The following is a 27,903-nucleotide window of genomic DNA, read 5'->3' on the forward strand; positions in this document are numbered from 1 at the left end:
TTGAGGCTGGCTACAAGAGTGCATCAGTCCCCATAGACCCCCATGATAAACCATCTAACTTTTCGCAGAAATAAACATGTTTACAGCCTGAAACAAAAAATGGGTTTGGTCTTTATCTGCCAGGCGTTGCCACAGTCTGTGAGTTAGATCCACCCCTCACTCCTTCAAAATATGGCAACCTCTGGCTTCAAAAAAAACAAAATGGTGACGGCCAAAATGTTGAACTTCAGGCTTCAGAATGGCAGTCCACAAACCAATGAGTGACGCCATGGTAACCAAATCAATTGTTTATACAGCCTATGGCTCATCCAGATAAAGAGAAACCAGAGTTCTGAAAAATCTCAGTTCTATTGATTTAAAATTTGCTTGTACGAGAGACCAACGCATAGAGGAAAATATTTGTCAATAAAGATATCTAAAAATGTGTAGACAAGGCCTTAGTATTGCTTTAGGTTAGATGTTTAATAGCTTGGAAAGGAAGCAGAAGTACTTAAGGATGACAGATAAGCAGTTCAGACTTCTATAAGCTGATGTTTAGGCCATCTAATGTCATCTGAAAAGTCTTGTTTAGTAGAGTACACTAGATTGCTTTAAGTAAGTCTAGTTAGTCGGTCCTGTTGGCAGGAATTCTTATTTTAAATCAGTATACCTGCTGCTGTAGTTTACATTCAGCAGTTGGAAATGATCCAGCTCTCTGTGAGGCTCTGCGCTTGCGTCCACCTGAGGGACAGGGATTGTCAGTGCTGTTACATGAGGACAACAGAAACCAAAGTAGATATGTGTCGCTTTTCTTCCCCAAAAATGAGATTGGAAAAAGGAAATGCTGCAGTAGTAAGCATGCCTGGTTGTTCAGATAAGAAAAAAACATGTTTACAAGAGGGCACTGTATTTGACTACAGATGCACAAAGCAGGTAGTGTAGCTGCACTGTGTTGTGGTTTATTCAGGCTACTATCCACGGATAAATCTGCCTCTTCTTTGATGTATTTTTCCTTGTAAAACTGTAAAATGTCAGAACAAAAAGGTGAAACTAGAAAGAAGCCTTTGCTCTTTGATTCTATGGTACTGACACCAAAAGTTGACATTTAGGGAAGAAAGGGAAACAAGAGAGATGGGGAAGGTGAATGAAGGAGAGAAAGAGGGAAATGATAGAAAGCAAACAGGATGATGGTGCATGCAGCAAGCTGACTCATGGCTGTCTTAGGTATTCCTAATGTCCGCAGTGAGACAATCGATCAAAGGCTTGATTTTCCCACTCGATTCATCCAGCAGCGCTAACAGCAAGCAGCCACCAGCTGGGCAGCAGCATCCCTGGCAGGCTCCCAACAAACCAGCCTGGACAGGCCGACAGCACAGCCCGCTCAGTGAGAGCAACAACATCCCACCCCATCTCATGTTTGTCTGATCAGGACAGCTTTAGTGACTTCAAATAAAACAAACTGAATACTGGATGTTAAAGACATACTTTGACAATTTTTTACCAGCTTTGTATCATAGCAAAGTGGGTAGTATGTGTGAATAAACTGTAATAAATTTCCCTCCATCTTACCAATGCCCAAGTCAGCTCATCTCTCGGCTCAGTGTTGTTGGCTTTAAGGTTGTTGCTCAAACTACTTGAACTGTCTTTTTTGAATGCCTACCACCATGGGCAGAAAGAGTGAAGAAGGGGGTCGAGAGAGAGACGCCCCTCTCTTCCTCACTCTCTCTCTTTCTCTCAAACTCAAACTACATTCAAATTAAACTGTAAAATGAGGCAGTGCTGATCAAATATACACCAAGACTCTACGACTGTACTGCCTATTTCTCATGTTTTCAGAAACATAATTTAGGGTACTGCTTAACTGTAATTCGAGATTTTTTTTTTTTTTTTTATCATCCGCTCACCACATTGTTTCCCATCTTGAAACAGACAAGCTCACTTTGCAACCAAGGAGCTGAAAAGGAAGGGAAGTTGCGGTGTCATATTACGTCATATCATTGAGGGACAATGCAGTAAAATCTCATCTGCACTTGCAGAGAGGCTCAAAAGAACCATGGATACCGTGCCGTAAACATACCAACGTCTGCGCACTATGGGTAAGAATCATGTATCTTTAATCATTAAAATGTCCTTAATAAGAAACCATGAACAAATGCTTTCTAAGTGCCAACATACGACTCTATCAGCTGCCATCCAATTGAATGAACCCAAAATCTGTCAGGCCGAGCACATGCAAGGTGGCTAAAAAGAGCGCACTCAAAGACCAACTCAGCGGACATTATCCCTTTATTTATAGCGCTGTTGCTGCTGTAACCCTCCAAAGTCACAGATCCAGGACCATTGCACATGTGTAATACCACATAGCTCCAATTGGGTCAAAGAGCATGTCCCAGCCTTCACTGAATAGCCTTGATTTTTGCATGCCTGCCATCATGGACACAAAAAGTAAAGAAGCTGATCAAGAAAGATAGCCGCCTCTCTTATGCTGTATCTCAAACGCAAATCAAAATGTAAAACAAAGCAGTGCTGATCAAATATAATCCAAGATCCTTCATTTTATGGCATCACTGTGTTGCCTATTTCTTGCCTCAAATGTTTCAGAAACATAATTAAGCTTACAGTTTAACTGTAATTTGACATTTTTTTGTAACCAGACGATTGCCATATTGTTTCTGGTCTCAAAACAAACAAGCTGGCATTAAGTCATTCATCAGTGAAACACTTTTTTGATCCGGTGTTGTGCAGTGCATTATGATAGTAGTAGTTTTTCTGCCTCTTGAGCAAAAGTGAATGCCACAGCCCCTTTTCTCTGTTTTTTTCTGGTCATGTAGCATCAATTTCAAAAGAATTTGCGTCTTCCTACAACAGAAAGAACCCAGTTTTATGAAAAGACCATCCTTCCAGCAGTGAAATACTTCTCTAACGCCAGAACTGTTGAACCCATCACTGCGACTCTTTATGTAAGGCCAAGCAACACTTAACACTGTATAATTTAAAAGTGGGTTATCATAACTCACTGGCAAGCTCACTGGGGACAGGTGCACCATGTAGTCCACAATGTATGGATAACTGCCATCCACCCACACAGCCACCCACTGCCAGCCCACACGCTCCCTGCCCGCATGCTCCCCAGCAGATAAAGCAGAAGATGGATTGCCATCCGAGGTGAATGACATCATGTGTGCTTAAGAAAGTGCTGAATCCTGTCTGCGCTTATGCTTGAGACAAGTTAGGGAGACGGGCACGGGGGTATTGGGAGGTAAGATGAAAACGGGAGGTAGGTGCAGTGAGTGCATGATGGATGGGAGCGAGGCTTAGGGGTGTGCAGATGGATGCTGAATCGTGTGCTCGCTGGAGGGGAATGTTTGTTCCCTGCTCTCTACCTCTATCCATCTCTCTTTTGAATAGTCCCAGTTGCGCTGCCTCGTCTCCCCTCGCCATCCATCTTACAACCAGCACATGGCTCTCCACTTTTACAGTAGACTGTGCAATATCTATGCGTTCTCCCGCCAGATTGTTGGAACAGAATATTCTGTGATTTTTAATATTGTAGTCGCCTCTCACAGATTGCTGTCACCACATCAGGGAAAAAGACTCATATGTCCAGTCGCTTTATATCCCGCAAATCTGACAGGCTGCTACCGAAACATCAATAAGAACGCTATAGTGGGCAGGTTAATTATCACAGCCTGTAATCTATAGGACAGCTCAGTACAGGGGGAAGGCCATGGTCTCTAGACAGCTCTGGTCCACAGGGTGTGAGGCATCATTGTCACCTGACAGCATGTTCGATGGATTTCATTTGGTTCCACACATTCATTTAAGACACTCCATGGTATCCTATATCCAGCTATGACACCCCAAGCTTGTAATGTTGCTATTAGCAGCACCACCCATCAATAGACACTAATCAAGGCTACCATGCAATCATAGGTCTTTTGAACAAGAAGAAATCAAAATTGAGTGTGAAAGCTGGCTAAATGAAGTAAAGCTGAGTCAGAGAGGAGACTGTTACGTAAATCAGCGCTTTCAAAGGCTGTTCACCGGCCCATCCAACATAATGGCAATGATTAGCAATAATGATGGTAAGACAATAAAAGAAGATAAATTGGAGAGATGAAACAGCATTCATTATATTTATGTTATACCAGTAAGTAATCGTACAGTCCGTATGTGTTCTGAAGTGATTGGATGTGATTACAATGACTCCACCTCTCCATTTCAGCAACCCTTGTCATCAGGAGTTAATGGACAGTATGAATGCATAGTCTAAATCTGAATCCTTGAGGCCAAAGAAACACGTTGAATGCATTCCCTTCCTTGTAAAGCATAAGCCAAATTTTAAATTTGCACTGTTGACATCCAAATGAACTTGCCAGCAGTCTTCTTCTCTGCGCTGCAATATATACTGGCACAATGCAGCACTTGCAGGTCAGAGGAACAGTCTAAGACCTTTGACAGGAATGTTCTACCCATCCGTGTGAGTGAAAACAAAAATTGGCAACCCTTTCATAAATGCACTGCTCAACAGCACTACAAGTGGCCAAAAACTACTTTTGCATTCTGGTAGTGCTCACCCTCAGCTTAAATTTAATAAAACTTCTCTTCAGCAGATCACTGCCTGCAGAGAGAGGAATCTCTATATGTACTAATATATCATGTTTTACAGCTATCTGAAACAGACTGAAGCTCAGTGTCCATGGATGACCGGGTCGTAGAGAAGTGGAGAGCAGATGAAGAGGTTAGAAAACTAGAACAAAAAACATGGATTTGAAGGCAAAACAATACGAGTGAAGGAGCAAGTGCACTGATGGGTTACCAGAAAAAAAGAAGTTGTCTGTGGCAGGTTAAAGTGTTTAAGTTATTTCACTCCAGAATGCAATTAGTGCTCAATTAATGCCATTTATCTCCTGCAGACAGAACATCATTGGCCAAGAAGGGAGAGCAACACTGCAGGCATCTGTACTCTCACGCCATGATGACAGGCAGAGGTCTGACCTGAGGGAGGGAAGACCAACATGCACACATACATAAACACACACACACACACACACACACACACACATACAATAAATATACAATAAATATGCAAGGAAGCAGCTGAATTCCTGTTTAATATCAGTGGGTGGCCACACTGAGTCTAAAGTCTTCTCTTCCTTGTTGCTTCTGCCTCCCTCCTCTTGATAGTCTATTTTCACCCTGGTCACTCCACTCTGCTCTTCTAATGATTTATAGTTCCATCTCTGCTTTCCATTTGCTTTTTATGCGTCTCACTTTTTCTCCATCATCCTCCTGCTTTTGTCCTATCTGCTGCTGAGATGCGCTTCGTCTCTATGTTTCCCTGTGCACGCATTTCGAGGAGCATTGTATTTACTGTATTAGGGAGTGCAGCGTGCTTTTAATTTCACAGAGTAAACAAGAGCACGCCAACAAGAAGGATGAGCAACTCTTAGCCGTCAGTAATCAGTACACCTACGTACAAGGCAGCTTCTGGTCATGTTTTTGTTGTTTTCCTGCTGTTATACAAGTTCAGGTGATGCGTCCTATATTCTAGTTTTTAGTGATTATATGCATTTTTATGTTTAAACTGACAAAGAAAGATTTAAAGGAGTTGTATACAACATTTAGAGCAGAGAAGGAAGTACATTCCCTCTGTGATAGGGGGGTCCTCACTGGGCCCCAGGGAAAACTGCTCAACGTCGCTTCAAAGTTTTTCTAGTGGCCACTTGTGGTATTGCAGCAAAAAAAACCCCTGTGACCTAAAAAGCATTTTCCCCACAGACCAAGAGATGTCTCTAAAACCACTGACAAGACACCTCAAATTTCAGATGAATTATGAATCTTTCTATTATAGATTTTTGATCCATGGAGGTTTAAGATTTGTAAAACTTTCCTAAAATCAAGAAAAAAAAACCCTGTGACGTCATAACTATAAGCCAGCAGGAGAAACACTACTGCACATATTCAGTTAGCCACATACAGCATTAGTAAACCCGCTAGCTGTAAGCTTTTTTTTGGTATCAGCTCCAGGCAAGCAGTTCCATTGGAGTGAAGAGATGCCATCTTGGCATCTGGTATCAATTCATTATTAGGCAATGTCTCTATGGTCCCGATAGTGGTGTAATCATGAAGACTCTGTAGTAGTCACAAGTACTTTTCAGCCCTGGCTAAGATCGGCAGTGATAGAAATACAATGCCTTGGTGGATATGCTAATTTTTGCCCCTTTTCCGGCGTGATACAATGATGTGCTGCTGCAAAATACCGTCCGTCCAACCAGTGCTTGACCATTGTTCCAAATTAATCATCACCGGGTTTGAAAGAGAGACTGAATAAGTAACAGAAAGAAGTAAGCACTGTATTTTCACTGGCATCCATGCTGCTTTCAATGGAAAAAAGACCAGTAAAAAAAAAAAAAAAAAAGGTTTTTTGGTTTTTTTTACAAGTTTTCCAGAGCTAATTTTGGTGGAAGAAGGATAGTAGGCATGCCCTGAATGCCACATACAGCTCCTTTATTGATGTGTTTCTATGGCCAATTAAAGTAGATTGTGGCCATTCAAGTCAAAATATTGTTTGAATTAGGAAAATACAAATAAATTCCTCAATTACAGTTGTCCTTTAATACTGTTGCTATGAAGGCCTGTAAGCTGGAGGCTTTTACAGCAGTAAATGTGATTGTTTGTAATTACTGCAGTCACATGCTTACAGTCTAGATATTTCACTTTCAAGGGAAGTTAAAGATGCAATAGAAAATGAATTAAAAGTTGAATTGTTCAGGACAAATAAGCTTTTAGAGCTATTTGTGATATAGCATAACTGCCCTCAGTCCTTCAAAATGTGTGCGAATCAGTTATGTAGCACTGCAATCCAACCTAGCAGTCTTTAGGCCATTACATTAAAGTCAAATCAAATCCAACACAGACAGAAGTGTTACTGGAGCCTTTCACGAAAACCGAGCAGCTCTTACATAAATCTTGTGAACGTTTCCCACACTGTTGTTGTCCTATAATAACCTCAGCAAGAATCTGACCATCTCCTCTTCAGCTCTGTTATATATACAGTATATAACACCCATCAGATCACAGGTACAGTAGTTCTTTTACTCATCGAGCTGAAACAAACTATGACATCTTCCCTCAAATACGTTGCGGCATATAGCTAAAGAGTGACACGTGTGGTAGAATATTTCCCCACCAGCAGCATCAAAGCTTCTCTATAAATACACACACAGAGCAAACACACAATGACCCACATGCAAAGCAAACACACAGGCTGCCACTGTGAGAATGAATAGGAATGGGAATACATTAAAACAATTACTATTCCTTTGGGATTCTACATGGCAAAAGAGAAAGAAACACAAACACACACACACACACACACACAAAACCTGTGAAAACACAGTCCGCCAGAAAATATCACAGAAAAGGTGAGCTTTAACTCACTCATTTAAATCTCCTGCATGTTTGTGCAGTCTCATCAAAAAAAGTTCATACTGAGGTAAACAGTACTTCTCAGTATCAAGATGAGCTTATTAACATATTATCAGAGTAGCTAATTAACTGCAATGTCAGTAAAAAAGACTGATTGTTTGATAAGATTAAGTATGAAATTGTCTTTTTTTTGTAAAATGTTACTGTTACCTTGTAACCCAGAATGCCTGTCATGCTGCATTGCCGATATTTAATTTAGTTGTTAACTTTAACAAGTAAGCTACACCATCAAGATTATAGCTGTTTGTTTTAGGAAGTCTCCATAATCTGTCAGTTGCTCACAAATGACATAACCACACTTATGAAACAATATCACTGGCAGTGGAATTCACTACGTCGCCAGATATTGTGGCATAGCACCAGGTTGTACAAGAGGATACAATAAATGAGGGAATTTAAAATGAATGTGAAAGGAAAACAATCATTTAAGAGTAATAAGCATTGCAGAGGAACACAGTAGTGGGAACATGCATGCGTTTTGTTTTGAAGGGGTTACATATGAATCAGGAGGTTGGGGACTCATATGCCAGACAATTTTGAGCATCAGACACTTAATTTTCTCTATTCTGGGTTAGTTTTCATGAAATGTGTACATTTTCTGCATCAATTTATGGTGTAAATGTATTTAATTTGGTCAAATAAAAGTCCTCTGCTATGATCAAGTTGATGTGTCCCCCTAGTTCCCCCAAAAAATATGTCTGTGGGAACATGTAAACAAACAAAAAAGTAATGTCTTAAAAGTAATGTTTGAAAAAAAAAAAAAACTTTCATGACTGTCACATAGCCAACCGTTTTGCAGCACTTAATGCGAGAATTTGATTCCTACCAAAAAAGCACCAATCTTTATTGCAGCCTTATGCGAACAGACAGCAGTATGACTTTTAAACGCACTGGGACTGTAACCTTAACTGGAGAATATGTTGCTGCAGCTGGGAGAAATCCATCCACACTCCACCACCTTCCAACCACACGTTCCCATTTCACATCCCATCAACAAGAGAGCGGTGTAGCAAACACACTGTCACTGCTGCATATTCACACATCACACATGGCAGGACAGGGATGGACTACAAATAATACAGTAGCCTACAATTTCAAATCAATATTGTGGGAACAGCATATAAAAATAGAGCTTTATGAACACTTCTGCAAAATTGGTAGGCGGAGAAAATGCAAATTTAAATTCCGATTTTGTCTGTTTTTGCCATCTTTCTCGTGAGGGTAAATAAATGCAGAGGAGCCCTCATAAACAGTCCTTTGAATTCATAGTCTCGTGGGGTTATGCCAGTTCAATATAGAATAATATGATCTTGAGAAAGCATCAAATGTCAATCGGTTGGTGAACTAAGCTCTTAAAAATGATCAAACAGGCCACCTACATGTCAAAGCGTGGCGCATCCATGTGACTGAAGCATATCAACAATCACTGTGGGTCCCTGGAAAATGGGAGACTTGGAGGATAGAGATTACTATTAGCCCACTTGAAGCAAAACAAGTCACTACAGGTCTACTTCATCTGACTAACATATTTCTAAAAAGAAATCCCTCTCTGGGACAAGTATTGTCTGTTACTGCAGAACGAAAAATGGTTAGCAGAATATTTTTCTGTTACTTCACGTCTGAAAATGCAAAAAAGCAATTCAAATCAGCCGTTAACATGTCCCGAGTCTGCTCACAGGCCACTCATAAGTGTTGCTCTGACAATGGGGCGATTTGTTATTGTCGTCCTCAGTCCGGAATCAAAACAGATTTGGACTGTTTTGTCCCTCCACTAGACAGCCCACCATTTGTGTATCCCATTGGATCCAAGTGTCTCATTCCAAATATGTGCTCATATATATTGCATTTGCAAAGACATAATCATGATGATTTTTTTTACTTGTAGTTAAAATATGAGTCTTATTTCAAGAGAGTGCTGTAGTCGAGTGTTAAAACTTACCAGTTTGGTGAGTGGGAATTCCCTTTACATCCTACTGCAGGTGTCGGTGCGCTGCGCTATCTCCAACGCTGGACCCCGATTCACTCCAGAGCTCTCCAGGACAGCCGGCTGTCAGCCAAAAACGTGACCAGAATAATTTGCCTCCGTTTTGTCATAAATATTACAGCGGGAGGGGGAAGTGGGGTGGTAGTGGGGGGGAACCCTTCACGGCTGCAGATGCAGAGCGCAGCGGTGCCTCACAAATCAGGTGCTATCACACTGTTCGGGCGTTTTTCTTTTAATTCCCTCACACTGCACGGCGCGCTACACCTGTCCACTTTTATGCAGTAGCGGACTTGTACAGCATCCCACACACGGACCGGGCAAACGCATGATTATGCGCTAACCGCTCGCTGGAGCGCAGTCGCTCCATCCCAGCGACCAATACGGTGATCTGCAAGCGCAGGGGGGAGGAAGGCAGGGAGGGAGGATGGAGAGGGGGTTCTTGTTGGAAGGGGAGGAGACAGGGATGCGGGGCTGGGGTGTGTGCGTGTGCGTGTGTGTGTGCGTGTGTGCGTGTGTGTGTGTGCGTGTGCGTGTGCGTGTGCGTGTGTGCGTGTGTGTGTGTGTGTGAGGGAGAGAGAGAGAGAGAGAGAGATGGGTAGCCTTCCACAAGGACGACCTGAGATTCCTCAAGGGTGAACGTTCCTCTTTAGTAATTCAACAAGATTTACCAATTATTTGCGTCTGGATTGAGGCTCGACTCGATAATATCAGTCTCCCCCCACTGTGGTAGAGGCTTTCGAAGGCTTCTGTCTATGCTTTGCTGCACACTGGGGGCTGTACAGTGTGTGTCTGCCCTCATATCAGACTCTAAATTTCCATGTGGCGACTTCATCGCTGGTGGAGGATGAGCTGGTTAAGGAGCAGATTCATGAGGCTTGAAGCCATATTTCACCTGAGATTATCATCTCATTGTAAAGTGCATCTTTGTATCTGCTGCACCATAAGCGCTCTGTCACCATGAGCTGTGTGCAGGGATCAAGGTCACTGACTGTTAAATTTGTGACCTTGGGCACACAATAAATATTAGGTCCCTGTCACTGCAGTTCTCATGCTGATTCAGAGACTGTTGTTTTAGCGAGGGGTGTAAATTACTGTGCTGGTGAGTATGTGAGATAAACTGTGCAGAGGGAGACTTAGATAAAAGGTGTGAACACCTGGGGTCTCAGACCTCTTCAGAATCTTTCATACTGGAATCCAAAAAAGCCCCATTCAGTCTTTATTTTTTGTTTTTCCGGAGTGTATGATTTGAACTGGACTCTGAACTTATTTTGAATTGGTAAATGGGTCCTACACCTGCACCTGAAATTTTCATGTTTGACTTGTATGCTAATACACAGATGGTGGAAAAAATGCTGTTTATATAACCTTGAACAAGAAACATTTCATGCCTCTAAAGCTAAATAAAATCAGTGTAGGCCTTCCTGCACCTCCACCCACCATCCACCCCTCTATAGATATTTATATTCTATTCATATCTTAACTGCGTTTTTGTTGTACTTATCAATATCATCATGATTTATATAAGTTATGTGCACTTCAGCTTCTATCTGTAGAGTGTGTTAAGTTTAAAACAATAGTTTGGTATTTTAGGAAATACACTTAGATACTTTCTTGCAGTGAGTGAGGTGAGAAGACAGATACAGCTCTGTATCTCTGTCCGATACATACACAGCTACAGCTAGCAGCTAGTTAGCTTAGCTTAGCATAATGACTGGAAACGGGGAAACAGCTAGAATGGTTCTGTCTGAAGGTGCCCCCCTGCACCTCTAAAGCTCACTAAAGCCACTGTACAAAAAAACAGCCAACCCCTGCTAACATCTGTCTCTTTAATGCAATGGGAATGTGTACAATCGGGATTCAAACCTGGATCAAATGACTCCGCAGTAGACGTGAGTATTTATCACCTCTGTTTAAGATCGGCATTGATGGAAACACAACACCTGGGTGAACACGTTTATTTTATTTTCTTAGCCAGTGAGATGCAGTGCCATGTTGCCACTAATTACCTTCCGTCTCCACCTAAGCAGCGCTAAAACATCAATCCAAATCAGTGGGAACAGACTTATAAAGAGAGACTGAATAAGTAAGACATGAAGTGAAACAACCACTGTTTTCGCAGACCTTTGTCCATGTTGTTTTCTAATGTTTAGCTGTTCTCCAGCCTGTCCGTGGTGTTACACCAACCCCCCTCTCGACACACACACACATACTCGTCTGCTGCAGCGGCGTGTACACAACTCTGCTCTCTGGGCGGTCTATAGCCTAATTTTAGCGTTTATCAGTGTTTGAAAAACCTGCATGCACGCAACGCAAGCAACTCATCAAATGCTGCCACTTAATCAATGCTGCTACATGCTGGTAATGTATTAACATGAGGGAGATTTGGTTGAGTATGGACTTCATGCTAGCTCCACAAAATAATGTGTATAAAGGGAATGGATGTACTTTGATTTTGGGAGGGAAAGACAGTGGATCACTTTGTGTGATCCTGCAGAGATTGCACTCAACACCTCATGGTCTCAGACTAAAGATTTTAGCAGCTTTTCTGCACATTCCCGCCCCCTCTAACCCACTTCACACCCCACCACCTCCGCCACCATATTTTCTCTGTAGCCCATCTTTTTCCTTCCACTGCGCCACACACTTTACAGGACACAGAGGATCTCCGTGAGCCCACAGTTGCTGCTTTTCTTTTCGACAAACACAAAAGTCCAGTGAACTGCCCTTGCTACCGATCTGAATCTCTTGTGAAAACAGTCACATACAAATGCAAAGCTCCCAGTGATTAGGAGCATCTGCCAAACACCCACATACCATATGCCTGCGTCACTCAGCCAAGGAAAAATACAGAAAAATATCTAAACATGGACACAAAACACTAGAAAGCAAATAAAAACACAATAATGACACATGTACACCAAAGCACATATACAAACACATTAAAAATGTATGTGCTGAGACATACTGCAGCCTATAAAGTAGAAAGACACAGTAAAAAAAAGCTGTGGGGGCCACATTCAAGCTACATTCATAACAAAACTATATGCAACAAGACGAATAATTATCTTCAACATAACATAAATCCATTTGTAAACCCATCAGCTTATCTATTCTACAAATTTCCTGTATTTCCCAGAATGCCTTTCAGCAACACCAAGACAAGGGTCAAGAACTTGCATGCAGTTGAAAGTTAACCCCTTGAAATGTGAGACAATCAGCTTAACCTCTTTTAAAAACATAGGAGGAAGGCAATGAGCAACATCATAAAAATACCCACACTTAACAAGGAATTAGTAAAAAGCTACAAGAAAATGACCATAAAAATAGCACACAAAACAGAAAAGGCTTGAAAAAAAGCACTAAAATGTAAATGTAATATGCAATTAACTTTAAGTATATTATTATAATTAAATGATTATTTGCAAATAATTATTTTCTAATATTTTTATCTATTTTATATGCATCTTGCATGCAAAAAATATGTTTCTAGTTAATTTTCTTGTCAGCTTTTTCTTATTACTTAAAATCTCCCCTCAAGTTGCTTGTTGCCTTTTTTGCCATGTTTTTGAAAGAAATCAGACCAGATCAGATGTCGATCCAGGTTTCAAAGGGTTAAGGAGCAGAACAGCAGAGCATAACTCAAAATGCAACACGAGTCTATGGAGAATAATTTCTAAGAGAAATTCTTCCAATATAGTTGTCAAATGTAATTTTAAAATGCTATGGCTAAATCAAAATGCTCACTGTTTGATTTTTAGGGCTGATATAAACGTGACGTTTTTTCAGATGTGTTAGAGCTGCGGGAAATTTTCTGTCAAGCCTAACTGTAGGAAATATCACAATTTGTCTGTTAATTATGCACGGGAATGAGAAAAAACAAACCTACCACCAAACCACAAGATGCTTGCTAACTTTTATCTTTTGTAAGTAGAAAACTGAATCCCCTCAAGTTCTCAGGATGTTTTTCCTGTAGCCAGTGATAAACAGAACCTCCCAGTTTCATCTCTGGAGAGACATTTTCCTTACAGGCATCAATAAAGCATTAGATCAGTTTGCTCCCTGTGGCTTTATATATTTTTTATTTACGAGGTAGTGAACCAGTCTGTGGTCACATTTCCAGATCAATGTGGAAATGAAACATTTATTGGAGAGATAATATGCATTGTCGTGACTGTAGCCTCTGCGGTGTGTGTGGGTTATTGAGTACATCCCTGTGTCCTGTCTGCCATCATACCTGGCAGTGAGGGGTCTGTGTCTCTGTCTGTCCAGCACAGCATCAAAGACCCCTCCACAACCTCTGATAAACCTGGACTCATGTCAAAACCTGTGCCTCAGCCTCACTGACCGGTCAACAGAGGGGGGGGGGGGGGTGCACCGATGCCACAACTGGGGTGAACACACAGATGTAACTAACAGGGTGAGCAGATCCAAACAAACCGCAGTGGGACAAACAGTATATTTGTGTCAGGCGTGTTATCAATGCTGAGAGGCAGTCTGGAATTTTTTTAATAATGTCTCTCTAACTTAAAAAATAACATAAAATAAACACTTCCATTCTGCCCTTTAGCTGGTTATATCTTGGAACAAGTTTTTGAGTCACGCATTTCATTGTGCAACTCAATTGTACTGTGTTGCTTCTTGCTGTATTCTCTCCCCATGTGAAATTAAAAATAAAAATTTCCTTCCCCTGGCTTCACCCAGTCTAAAGTAGTTTCACAGTCACTGCTGTTACTTCATCTCCTTTTCTTTGTGATAGTAATTTTCTGCATTATTCTGCATAGCTTCTGCATAGCAAAATTGCGAGTCACCACAGAGTCTGTGGTGACTTGCAATTTTTACCTGTTGGGCGTAGCATAGCACAGATGTTGACGGATTAATCTGCACTTGAGCCACATGTACCCTGTCCAAACCATAAAAATTTGTGTTAATTAATGAGCCTAACCTAAACTGTGAAGCCACAAACCAGAGTGAAAAGTTTCTGGTAATAAGATACTTGCTGTTGGCTATATTATATGTCTTTTCCAGTAAACATCACAGTATAAAATGTGTGTTTTCTGTTTTAAAAAGTACAGACGTAGAGAGACAGCAAGTACTCACCCATCTTTTAAGTGGATTTAAATATGCTGGACTTCAACATATTTTTCTGGCCAAAACAGAAAGCCTGAACAGCAACGCTGATGATAAAGCTGCAATCTGTGTGAGAAAGACAGAGTGAGAGAAACATGAGAGAGAAAGAGAAGGCAGAGGACAGGTTACTGCACAATGTTTCTGTACATTTATAACTTATTCAGAATGCCTCTTTGTCATTTATGACCCGCCCATCCGAAGATTGCTATATTTTCTAAAAAGCTACCTGAACCACCCAGCCACTATTTCACAGCCACTGCATAACAGACAGATTTTGGTAACTCCTGCAGCAGTTGGACTTTTGAAAGCTAGAGCCAATAAAGCACAGGACATCATCTCAGGATGTGGGACAAGGGAATAAAATACTGTCCACCTGGTCACTTTAATAGCCTAACATCTTAACTGCTGTATCACAATCGCTGAAACCAAGCTGCTGTTGTTGTTGTTATTCCCTACCTATGTTTTTTTTTGTGTTCAAATATTTGATAAATTTAATTGGATTCATAAAAAATGGTCAGGTTTCAAAGCTCAAAAGAGGACTCAATTTTAAGACACCAAGCAGCGAGCTTTACAGACATAAAGCTGATGCAGAAAAGACAAAAACTCGAGAAGGCAATAAAATTGAGGGAGCAGGCTGAAGAGAAACAAAGAATCAAAGGAGAACAAAACAAAACACAACTTAAACAAGCAGCAAACGCCATGGCTCAATAATGAAGCTAATCCAAAAGTGCCAAAAACTTCAGTTCAGCAGCTGGCCACTTGAGGCTGGCTGCAAAAAAGAGTCCTCACAGTCCTCATGTTAAAATCCCTAACATTACAGCAGAAATACATATTTGCAGCCTGTTTTTGTCTCAAGAGCTAATATCAATATTAATGACCACTGTAAAGGGTGTGAGTCTTTTTTTTTTTGTAACTCACCCATTTACATTTTATTAAGACCCAGAGTTACAGATAAATAAAGGGCAAAGCTGTTTGTGTGACAGACTGTCTGCAAGTCATTCCTACCGGTTGCTGCAGTCTGTGAGTCAGATCCTCTCCTCGGCCCTTCATGATCACTTCCGGCTCCAAAAATCAAGAAGCCAAGGGCTGAAATGCTGACTTTAAGGCTTCAAAACGGCAGCCCACAAACCCATGGGTGATGTCACGGTAGCTATATCCATGTTTTATACAGTCTGCGCAAGAAATCAAAACTAGAAACAAAGCGGTGATCAAAGAACATGGAAGAATCCCAACAAGGGGCACAGAGACCAACGCAGATGGACTGACAAGGAACAAAGTGAAACAGGTAGTCTTTCTATACACAGAGGGAACTGATCAGAAGAACAAGACACAGCTGGAGCAGGCGAGCACTTCCACGAGGAGGGAAATACAGGGACTGACTGACGGTGGAGCCAATGAGGGTGTGGTAGAGAACACAGAGCAAACGAGACTTACACAAGACAGGTGTGCAGGGAAAACTGAAACAGGAAGGGACTAAAAAGACTGATATGAAGCAGATGTGTGAGGAAACAGGCAGGAAACAGAGAAAGATAAATAAAACAAGATATGACACATGAAGTGTAACAGAATAAAACAGGAAACACTAAACATGACTGAAAGAACAAAACTGAAAACACTAAAATTAGACAACAAATTCCTTATAATAACTGAGGAAACCTTTCTAGTCATGTAGAAAGACTGTGACAGAAACTAGAGTTTGCTGATGTTATCAAGACAAAGAGTAGCAAAATGTATTCAGGAAGCAAAACTATATTTAAAAATCAAGAGGAAAAGAACAAGACCAAGTGACATGATGGCAGAGGCCATCAATGCTTTCAGCTGAATTATCACATCAGCATGTGCACAATGATAATGCATGTTGTTGATTAGCAGGTAATGTTTGCTATCTTAGTCAAGCATGTTAGCATGCAAACATTTGCTAATTAGGAGTAAACACAAAGTGCAGCTGAGGCTGATAGGAATGACATAAGTTTTGCAGGTATTTGGTTATAAACCAAAGTTTTGGAGGAACAGAATTTTACACCATATCATGGCACTAGATGAGGGGAATCAAAGTTTTTACAGGTCGTAGTCTGAGAACCATGAACGACCATGAAAGTCAATTGGACACATTGTGTGGTGCCAAAACGTAGTGCGATCCATCCTGTAGATTTTAACATGTTTCACTGATTAAGTGAAAGGACACAAGGAAATAGCAGGTGTTAACTGACATTAATAGGATTTATAATCTGGGAAAATGAATATCTGTACAGAATGGCCTGGCAATCCATCGTATGGTCTGAGATACGAGATGGTCTTGACTAAAGTGGTGCAACGACCAACATTGCCATCCCTAGAGCCATACTAATGCTGTGTTCACATGAAATCAGGCAGAGGGTGGACAGCAGATGGACGACACCCTATGAATGGCATGGGAAAAACAAACAAACAAACAAACAAACAAACAAACAAACAAACAAACAAACACTCATGCAGGATGTGGCAAGATGGTAAAATGAAACATGCATGAAAATGTGTTACAGTGATGTTGAATTGTAGACAAAGAATGGAATAAAATCCAGTAAATAGAATTATTTTGTGTTTATTATTTTATGAATTCATTATAGTTTTGTTATTATCCAGATTGCCCGTGTTTTCACCTTGTGTGAAAGAACCACACAACATCTGGCTGTTAATTCCAATGCGGAGGACGGCAAAAATTTAAATTATGTAAACTTTGAACAGCGGCGCTGTCTAACATTACTGTGGAGGTATTCTCTGATGCACACCTAATTTTACCACCTTGCTCACATCTACTATAATGATATCCATTTTGCCTTTTCCCTGATTCCATTTGAATGCAGCATTAAAACTGTTGATGCTCAGAATGCCAACACATCCAAACTCCCAGATATCACTGCTTAGTCGATGGACTTTTTATTTCTACATGAATGGTGCACTTGGTACCCTTCTGCATCTATTATTGACATTGCTGGATGTGTCAATTTACTGTATGTATGTTACATGCATTGTGTCTTTTCAAAATACACTTCTGTTTTAGTTTGCGCATTAGATGCATACAGTCTTTTTTAAAATAAACGTACAACGGCTGAAAAACACATTTTGTTTACTTTTTTCCTTGTGCAACAATATGGACTGATGATGTGTATGTGTCAGTCAAATCCAACCTAGTCTATTTATATGTATTTATATTTTATATTCTTGCATTTTTTATGGATCACCAGAAACTGGGAAACATTTATGAAAAGAGACAAGCTGTTTAGGATGGTGTGGCTTTTGTGACTTGCTCCCCCAGAATTAACCTTAGTCTGTATTATTACCATTCAAAACTTATGCCAAAGACTGGGGAGCTGCTAGTAACAATAAAAGCCACCTTCCCAAAGGTCTGAAAACAGAATTTTAATTGGGATATGTCTATATTCAGACACAGTTAGGCGTGCCCTTGAGTGTGACATAAACATGTTGTGGACACATACTTATAGCTGACCTTATTACAGTCATATAGACAGCAAGATTGCCAGCTGGATTCTTCCCGTAAAAGTGAGACAGAGCAAATTAAAATGTCATGATGTGTCACCCACTGACTCAGCTACATTTCCTGCTCAAATGAAAGGCACTTGAACATGAAAGGCGAGATTGATCAGATAGACCAAGAGGAGAGGAAGCAATAGAGCCAACATGAACAAGGACTTTTCGCATTCACTGAATTTCATCTGATACAGAGAAGCCAGTGACTTTGATGCAGACGAACAAAGAAAAATAAGGAGAGGAGTTGACATAAGAGAAGAGAAAATAAACCATCAAACTGTGTGTCCTGATAACGGTATGCATGAGATGGAGGGAGAGAAGTATCTTTGTGAAGCTACTGCGGCTCTACAAAATGACCTTGAGTCGAGGTTTGAGGGAGGCAAACGCTGAGCCAGGGGCACGGGGCAGACAGAGAGGATTATGGGTGAGGTGGATTGAGAAAGACAGCCAATAAAAAGAGCAAGAGAAAATAGAGCGAGCGAGTGAGGAGAAGAAAGAGAGGAAGACAAGAAGTAACTGTTCGGTCAGAATACAACCAGTTAGAACACGGCGTTATGAGTAAGGAGAGACAAATTTATTTTTTCCAGCATTAAGAAGGGGAAGCAGGGAAGTGAGACGGCACGTCACTAATTGCCATCTCTGAAGTGTATTTGTATAAGCTCATGGTGTCCTGCCTACGGAGGGGGTAGACTGACAGCTTTATTTACCCTCTCATTAGTGTACCCAGGAAATAGTCCTGGACCGCCACAGTGGGTCTGATATTGACTGTGTCACCATGACTGTGTGACCCGCCACGGCTGGCCAGTCACCTTTAGCTGGTATTTTGTGGCGAATGTAAACTATAATTTTTTCAAAACCCCACTGTGAGTCTACCGGCTGCTGCTTTTCAAATAAGTGTAATGGGCTGTGAAATTTGTTTTATCTCTGCGCGCAATATGGCTACAGAACAATTCTGGACTATCTGGTCTCCCTAAAGGCTGGGTTTGGAAAAAGCATTTTCACTCTAAATGACATACAGTATAGCCATTACAAAAACACTCAGATCCTGAATTTGCATATACATCCTTCAGTCAGTGAATAAAATAAAAAAATGTTGGACATGGGTGTATAGGTTTTAATAAAAGAGAAACCTGTCATTTATGATTTCCCATATTGTTTTACTTTTCTTTATATTGTGCCAAATCATGTGATGATGACAAATGTTGCACTATTGTTTTTAAAAATCCTCTAGGGAAATTTCATATTTCGTAAAGCTAAATTTCTTGACTCAATCCCATCTTTATAATATAACCATGTGAAAATGAGAAAATTCTGATTACTTTAAAATGGGCCTTTTATATCTACATTGAGAGTGGGTCCTTGTCTGTGGAGATTGCCATGTTGCTCCACCATGTTTCTACAGAGGCCCAGAAAGGACAAACAATAAACTGGTTATAGATAGTACTTTCAAGTTGAGATACACGTTGATGCCAGGTCTAAACATGGTGTGTGTCAGTTGCTAAAATTGACCAGACATATTTGCTTGATGAAGTCTTTCATTAAAAAAAAAAAATGTTACTATTATATTGTTATTATATGCATTTCTTACTTTTTATTTATAAGAATGTATAAAGAAAAAGAAAGTCTTTTCATTTGACTGGATGATATTTTTGTCTGGTTCGGACAAGTGGACACAGGTGTCTGCATGACTACTCATTCACCTGTGCTCCCACAGTCAAATTCAGTCAAGACATTTTTGGTTTGATTGAGCCACAAAGGGACTGTGTGATGGATGGAAGATGAGACGCGCACTGACCTGTCACTTCAAACCCCCCCCCTCTGCTCCCACTCTCGGCACCACCCTTCCTGACCCCTGCCTGTGCAGTCTGCTCTCCCTGGGCGGCATCTGACATCCACGGCCCTGTCTTCAGCTCAGCCCTCCTGTTCCTTGTCCACACGTACAACCTGTCACTTCCTTCCCATCTCCACTCAGCCACACTTCACTTCTCCGGCACAGCAACAGCCGGGTTCTCGTACCCCACCTGCATGCATAAACTTGATAATGGCCCGTGGTCATCAGCCTCAAACATTTTACACGAGCCAGTACTCCTACAAACTGGTATCTGTGTTTTCTTCAGGGTGCCATTTGATTCAGAGTGAAGATATTACTTGAAGGCTGCCAGAGATAATATTATGAATAAGAGAAACGGAGCCCTGGAGCCCAGTAATCCAAAGTGATACATCCTCACAGACAGCTTTCATACATTCATCTACAGAGAGGAGGGGAAATAATCTCCTGCCTAACCTCGCCAGTCTTTCTTTTGGCTTCACTAAACAGCAATTTCTCTGCATCAGTGTGATCCTTTAATTCTGGTTTTAAAGTTGAGCTGTTTCAACATATTCAATGATTTTAGAGCAGTTTTCCAATTATAACAGATATTACATATAAATGAAATAGTCTTGGCAGCAAATATAGTATGCCATAAAATGAGAAGGCAAGCCAAAAGGAAAAGAAAAGAATGCAAACAAAGGTGGAAAAGCAGATGTTACAGTGATTACAATGTACAGGGATCTTGAAGATTACATGGGTTGCAACAATTTACATTCTTCTTCTTCCAGTTGCCCCAACCCCACTCCCGTCTTTGGTTTTATTGATCATTATCAATATTTTGTTTCAAAAAGTCCATGAAGCTCCTTTTAACAACAGCCAGCTTTCCTTTTTGTCTGTTTTTCCTTAGCAACACATGCTGATAAATACTTAATAACTTGCTTTATACTTTGATTGTTAACATCTTTCCATCTCTCCATGTTGCTCTCTTAGCTTGTAAAAGACAAAGTCTATTAGCGCTCGGTCTCTCTTCTTCGAAAATCACCTGGATAAAAAGTTTTTTTTATCTGGCTAACCGTCGAGAACCTTCCTCCAAAAACTTTTGACCACATTAGATTCCCACAAATAGTGAAAGAGTGTGCCCTTAGATTTGTTGCAACATATTCACTTAGCGGGGGCCTTTACACAAATGTTAATGAATCAATAGACAATTACTTAAGGAAGCACCGGATGTGGCACAAGGTCGGTTAGAGAGCAGAGACAAGAAAAATCATTCAGGTAATGATCCCTTGGGTCCACAGCAATGGCACAGTTCAAGTCATTAAGGGAATAAACAGGGAAATGACGGTTACAGTATTTCAAAGCCATCACACTGAATGGATATAGATGTGACGCATGGTTAAAATCTGAGGACAAACTTTACTTAGATACAAAATCAGAGCTGACATATGAGCTGCAGAAGGACCTCGCTGACAGGGACGTCTGGCAGCTCGGGCCACTGGCTAAGTGGGGTCAGAGGTCAACAGACTGTGCTGTGAACCATGACTGAGAGAGTAGAGTGACATTGCTGGTAAGACAAACAAACTGAGGAGGTGAAGGTATACGGCACTATGTTCTATAGATGTGACACCGAGTCTTCACATAAGCTAGAAGCTTTGAGTCTTTACTATGGCACAGTGGTGCTTTGAGCTAAATTCTGATAAGAACAGTGTTAACATGGTGATGTTTATCATGTACTAGATAGATGATATCAGTTTTCTTCACTCGCATTTATGCCTCTGAAACATGTGGTTTGATTTCTTTCAAAAACATGGGGAAAATCATAATGAGCAACTTGTCCTGCAAACTAAAAAAAAGAAAAGAAAAGGTGATCTGTGGCTTTGCTTCACAATCACAGGCTTATTCATCATCTGATTGGCTGCCAGCTGACTAGTTCTATCCAATCACACAGGTGAAACAGCGTGGCCATTATAACTTAACACTTCTCATAGCCTCTCTCCTTACAGGCCCGTGTGCCGTTTGCAACTCCGGCTCCTTACACCACCTCAGCCTCCACCTTACGTTTGACATTTGACACCACTAAAATGTAATGTTAATGGAGTGTCTGCTCAAGGAAGACTAGTTTTTCCATTAAATTCTGCAAATCTTTGACAGCTTACTCAAAGGGGGGATAGCATTTTCTACCAAACCATACTGTTTAACAATTGACTACAAATGGTGAATTTGTTGACATGAGTATGTCTGCCTGTAATGATATGACATAGCTTGAAACTAGAGACCATCTTGCATAGAGTGCACTAATAATTAGCCCCCAAACTTGGCAATAGCATAGTTACCATTTAGCACCTCCGGTTCCCTCATTAGTTTGATACCTGAAATAAGGTATGTGGTTAACACAAGCTATGTGTCTTTTTTAAAAAACAAAAAATGTCAGTATAAAAATCACTTAAGAACTTTGGAGCTTTTATATGTTCTTAAAAAGGCAGTTGCTAACAAGTGGCTAAATGAGACCACAGACCTTCATCACGCCACGGCGAACATGGCTTCAGAGCCTTGTTATGGTGGAGATGTTTAATCATTTGACTGTGGTGTAGTTCATTTATAGCCTAACATTAGCATTTTACTGCTGACAATCGCATTTAGGCCTAAAAAATCCTGAACATTGTGTTCATTTCCGAAGATGAACAAAACGGGCAAATAACATAAGTGTTTGTTTTCCACAGTAATCCACAGAGGAAAAATCCCATTGACTTTTTGATGAGCGAATTGAGACGATGCTAACTTCTGTGTCAGCCTACAGAAAAACATCATCCCTGGGGTACTCTATTGGGATCATTAAAGCCACGATACAGAGATTCCCCACCTGAAACGAATGTAAGCATCTTGCACATTTGTGACACTACCATTTGACATATGTTCATGGACAGACCTATAAACAACTGTCAAAATATTTAAAATAGCCTTTGTGGTACCTTCACCTTGACCACATTTCGCCATGATGACACACACACACACACACACACACACACACACACACACAGACGAACAGAGTATATATATCATCAGAGGAATCAAGCGGCAGGGACAACCCATGAACTCCCATCCCACTCCTCCAGTCTCGGCAATAGGTGTAGGTGTCGCACCAGTTCCAGCCAGCAGGAAATGCCTTACAGGATCCTATCTTATTGCCATCTTCCCCTCTATTCCAATAACCAACAATTTCCACCACTCTCTGCTTCCTAGTCAGCTGCAAAATTACAGATTACAGATTTGCTTACAGTCAAGAGAGGGAAGTGGTTCACTGTGTGTGTGTGTGTGTGTTGGGTGTGTGTGGAGTGGGGGGTGGGGGTTGTGGATAGGAGGAGCTGAGAAAACTAAAAAAAATCTCAGGCCATCAGGAGCTGGAGCATAAATTGAAACAGAGCATGCGACTGCTGAATGACAGCAGGCAGAGATGAGAAATGGCATATGCTAATTTAGGCTTATGCGCCTGAAATATCCCATGAGAGGCTTTTAATAATGCTGAGGCATTGTGACACTCAGGTGGCCCGTGCTCATCGCCGCCATAATGAAGAGAATATGCTAATAGCTGAGTCATCTTCTGGAGGAAGTATTAAACAAAGTAAACAACACCTACACTATTGGTTTAAGGAGATGGACAGGAGAGGACACCAAGCGCACTGTAAAATCTCACAACTTCATTTTACTTGAAAAAATCTACGAAACTCATTGCCTCATTGAAAAAAGACAGTAAATGGAAATATAAATCATAATTAATGTTTACTTCTATCATTTGTCAAGTTAACATAAAATGTGGTTGTATTTACTTGATTTTGTGAAGTTGTTGCAACTTAAAAGTAACAAGTTTAATCAAATCAATCCGTCAAAGATGTATCGACTTTATTCAACAAAGTTGTATCTGTATTCTGCTGGTTTCACATTTGTCAATCATATCTGTATTTGCATAAATAAGGAAACATATCTCCTAACTTTACCACTGGAAAAATCCTCTTTGTCATGATCAAGATAAGTCAGACTTACTTGTTTTACTCAAGTTGATAACTCTTAAAATGAACAAGGTCATCTCACCTGTTCTTTTTGAGTTGCGACAGCTTCTCAAAATTATGTAAATACAGCTAAATTGCAAGTAAATTTAGCCTTTTGATATAAAGTAAACATAAATTTAAGATTTATAGTTATATTTACTTAATATTTTCAAGGCAATCAGTTTCCAAGATTATTTTAAGTGAGATCAACTTGTCAGATTTTACAGTGTGAGGAAGATGCATGGAGGGAGACAGATGGATGGGATGGAGGGAGGAGGTGCTGCCTGACAGTAGCAAAGCATGCAAAATATAAAAAATATTAGATAATGTACAGCTAATGTCTCCCTGACCTTCATTCTGCAGTTTTAAAGGTCTCTTTAAGTCTTGAACTTTTCTTTGAAACACATCATTAGGCACAAATCTGCCCCGCATAAAAATCTGGACTCGCAGTTGGTGAAATATGAGGAGAGCAGAGGTAAGCTGGTGTGTAACACCCATCTCTAATTGAAAACACTTTGTGTGAAAGTGCTCAGTGCAGCCAGGAGCCCAGAGAGGTTAACAGAGATCAATAGACTGAATAAACGCTTAGACCGGCACAACTCTGAGTGCTCAAGTGAAAGACTTACAGGACAGAAGGGAACTTCTGATGCCCCATTCACAACTCACAAACTCCAGGAGATAAAATGGAGAAAACACGGGGGTCAAAACATCAGGGGAATCTGCTGTTCACAGCACGCACAAGCTTTACCGTAATCCCCATTCTTCATTTTCTCCTGACACTCACACATGTGCGTATAGATGACTGAGTGCACCTTGAAAGGACCCACACACAAATGATTCCTGTGTTTAGCTTAATGAGGGATACGTGCAAGCAAGCAGGACTGAAATAAAGATGGAAGTGATACGGATCATATGCTAATACAGCTGAGAGGGTAAAAAGTGAGATTGAGCACATTTCTAGCATGTTTCATTGCTATAGCAACAGCCTTTGTACTTGCGGAGGGAAGTGGGTGGCAGAAAAAAAGAGTGAGAGTGAGAGGAGTGACGGAGGGAGAGAGAGAGAGACTTTGGCTTGCTGCTCTCTCTTGGCGAGGCTCTACCGATCCAGCTCTCTGCCAAGCCGAGACCCTGGGGCTTTACACAGTCAAGGTCACTGAAGAGGAAAAATGAACAACTCCTAAACGTGTTTCTGCATACTCCACATCCGAGGGAGGCTGCGGGGAGCAGTTCAGGCTCACACAGACAGGGGGAGCCACCATTGTGCTCAAGGCATGTGCATGATTGTCCTCCACGAGACCCAGTACATGCCAACAGAAGGATCATGGAGGCTGTGAAGTACCCTTGAAGGGTCACGGGTGATAATCCATATGGCACCTCACTTGAACGGCTCTACATGGCAACATTTTTCAATTATATACAGAAATACAACACTTAATCTGAAATTTACTGTGTTCTTAAAATTCATATATACAAACAGCCCTGAACTTGCTTCTGTTTTGTATGCTCATCATCTCAATGATGCTCCATTCTGAGTTCAAGTTTAAGTGCCGCTGTTACGACAGGAATCACAATACCAACATTACAACTCAGCACAGAAACGCAGTGACGCAAACACTTAGTCCATATTAAATTACAATTCAGTTGTAGCCAATATTCACACACACACATTAGCACAAATCTGTGAAGGACAACCTTGAGTCACGAAATCAGAGTGCGTGTGTGTTTAAAGAGAGAGAGAGAGTGAGAGAGAGAGAGCCCTTAGGAGCCTCAGAAGTAGCAGAATGAATATCAAATTAGTTAAGGTTATTAAGGCTCCCCATGTTTCAAACAGACCAGAGTTCTCAGTCAGTCTTGTACATACAACACACATACACACACACACACACACACACACACACACACACACACACACACACACATACACACACACACACACACACAGCTACTATCCTCATATGTCCTTTGAAAGACTTGCAGGAACACTCTAAAGGCTTTTGGTGTCTTGCTTAAAGCTGACTAGTTTCGGCTGCAGAAATCAGTGACGGCTGCTATTTTTAGGAGATGCGAAATGTATCTCCAACACACGAATCATGATGAAATACGCCTGTGTGTGTGTGCGTGTGTGTGAATGCCAGTGAGCGTTCATACACACACCCACACAGAGAAATATACACATTTGTAACAGACTAGAGGAATGGAGCAGACTGGGGGAAAGGCAGGGAGCAGAGAAGTGTGAGGAACATACAGAAATTCATACATGTATGTTAGGAACAAGAAGGGTTGTATTTTCATATTATGTTAGAGATCAGTGTTTGAGCCCAAAATGTGTGCTGTCTACTGCAGGTCATTTTAGGTTTTTGAGCTGATAGAGTCATAAAGAGAGCTCATTACATAAGTCAGCCTGCTGATGAAGCCTCAGTGCTTCAGGCTCGGCACAGGTAAGCATCACTGAGAGAAGTCAGCCTGCACGCTGTGGTTTCATAGTGTGCCGCTTTGAAATGTAACAGTGTTCGAGTACATTTAAAATCAAAGCATTGAACACATTCAGTGTGACACAACGCCTTTCTGGTCCACTTTGCACACAGCCCTCTGCTTTTTCTTTCCCTTTAAAAGAATAGTATACATCATTTCATAGTACTGTTGATTTCTAGCCTCTAATACATTTAATCCCAACAAAGAGAAATCATAATGCAACTGCAACTGCTTAAAAATTGGTAAATTTACTCTAGAACTGTATTTAGGTGCTTTAAACAAATGATTTCATCCAAAATATAATCTATATAAAGTACCAATTTCTAAAATCTGATGCATTCTTCTAGAAAAAAATAAATAAATGAAAACATATAAAAGACTTAACGCTGACATTTAAAGACAGTGTGCAGGACTGAGAGGCATCCAGGTGTGAGACTGCAAATTGCAACCGATGGAAACATCTGTCTTGGGTCATGCATATGAGAACGCAAAAAAACAAATGGCCCTGTCTAGAGCCAGTCTTTGGTTTGTGCATTTTGGGCTACTGTAGAAACAACATGGCAACCTCTGTAGAAAAAGACACGCTCCATATCTATCAGGCCCCCTGGAAGTGTGACCGGCATTGACAACAACTTTCGTAGTGGAATTACACCGTAACATGATGTCCTAAGGCCCAAAAAGACTGTTCCCCACTGACTTACTCAGACAAAGAGATGTCTGTAAAAAAGTGGATGCATTTGTTTGGGCATCATAACCACTTCAAAATGACTCAAGATTTGATCCATTTGGTCTGATAACATTTCAAAAGTCTAAAGGAGCAGCACGATTAAATCATTTTAGCTCCATTCAAGTTAGCAGACTGCTAAACCAGAAGTTAGTTGCTCAGCCGCACTTGATCAGTCTCTCGTGCTCTTGTGTGAAAGCACTGCATCCACTTCTCTTTAAACATCCTTGGCATGTAGCTTGTATAATAGTGATATTTCCTTTACCTCTGGCCACAACATACAGTGATAGCTGAGTGTGTTTTCAGCGTTGTGTGAACTGTGTGGGGACGGTGTCAGTGTTATACCTCACTAATGCTGCTGTGACTGAATGGGATCAAATCCCTGCAGTCAGTCTCCAAATATGTTGTTCAGGGCATTTTCAGTACAGTGGAGGATGCTAAAGCAGCATATTAATGCTGGGGGATATCAATGGCCTGTCTTTGTCCATCACTTGGACAATTTGAAGCCTTTTCCACCTATTTATCTTTACATCCACAATCACTGTCAGCGTGTCGTGATCTTGTCCTTGCCACGGTGTGCATCATTTGTTAAAGCTGTCACAACAGCCTCTGCCAACACATGCAAGTGCAAAGCATGATAAGGCGCTGACAGAGATAACTTTTGAAATTAAGTCAGGTGAAGGAAGAGGACGAGGTGACAACGAAGCTGCGTGAGGCTCGCTGGAGTGTGATGAGGTGGATATGG

At 40.9% G+C, this 27,903-nt stretch overlaps 1 protein-coding gene across 2 annotated transcripts in view; it reads right to left on the bottom strand.

Annotated features, from left to right (window-relative positions):
• Positions 1–15,909, bottom strand: part of LOC121955870 (G protein-coupled receptor 22) — a 29,305-nt gene extending 13,396 nt beyond the window's left edge. Inside the window, exons 1-2 of one of the 2 annotated variants that reach the window (XM_042503963.2) lie at positions 15,587–15,909; positions 14,552–14,647 (exon numbers count right to left, since the gene is read on the bottom strand). The gene's annotated coding sequence lies outside the window, so the exon portion shown is untranslated. Of the gene's footprint in view, positions 1–9,409; positions 9,851–14,551; positions 14,648–15,586 lie in introns of those variants that run through there. The other variant, XM_042503957.2, reaches the window with a different exon arrangement.
• Between the last annotated feature and the right edge of the window lie 11,994 nt (positions 15,910–27,903).

This window comes from Plectropomus leopardus, chromosome 2 (genome assembly GCF_026936395.1).
Source record: "Plectropomus leopardus strain MGB_pleo_1.0 chromosome 2, ASM2693639v1, whole genome shotgun sequence".
NCBI classification, from domain to species: domain Eukaryota; kingdom Metazoa; phylum Chordata; class Actinopteri; order Perciformes; family Serranidae; genus Plectropomus; species Plectropomus leopardus.